Below are 819 nucleotides of genomic sequence, written 5' to 3'. Positions count from 1 at the left end.
AACAGTGATCTACACAATTTAAAAACATAATCCTTCACATTTAGCCCGTGTACACACTCGTCACCTCGTGTACACGACTTTCATGACATTACAATTAATATCAATCCTAGGAAAAATTTCCCCCACACAAGATTAGACAAGCCACTTACCTGGACTTTCTCTAATTTAACCAAATAGTATAATTTTTTCTCGATTTTCCGACTCCGATCGACTCGTATCTAGTCATAATTAATTCGATACAATCAAAGAAAATTATAGAAATTAATTTCATAAGAAATTACTATATTTTTCAATAAAATCCGAAATTAGTTCAAACATTGCTCGTGGGGCCCACATCTCGGAATCCGACGAAACTTACAAAATCCAATGACCCAATCAATTACGAGTCCAACCATACCAGTTTCACTCAAATCCGACTCTGAATCGACACAGAAATCTCAAAAATTTATTTTTATGAGATTTCTAAAAGTTTTCCAAATTTCCATCTCAATACATTAATTAAATGGTGAAAACAATGATATATTCGTGTATATTGACCAAATCCGAATTAGAATCACTTACCTAAATGTTTATCCTTGAAAATCTGTCAAAATCGCTTCTGCTCAAGGTCAAGTTCGTCAAAAATGGCAAATGGGACGAAATCCCTAGTTTTATAAACTTACAGATTTGTCGAGGCTAGATATCGATCATGGACCTTCGATCCGTTAACCAATCGAAACTCACCTGAGGCCCTCGGGACCTCAACCAAATACACCAACAAATCCTAAAACAACATACGAACTTATTTGAAACCTCAAATCACATCAAACAACGCTAAAA

This window comes from Nicotiana tomentosiformis, chromosome 5 (assembly GCF_000390325.3).
Source record: "Nicotiana tomentosiformis chromosome 5, ASM39032v3, whole genome shotgun sequence".
Taxonomy (NCBI): domain Eukaryota; kingdom Viridiplantae; phylum Streptophyta; class Magnoliopsida; order Solanales; family Solanaceae; genus Nicotiana; species Nicotiana tomentosiformis.
The sequence above is the reverse complement of the archived record's forward strand: the minus strand, read 5'-3'. Positions refer to the sequence as shown.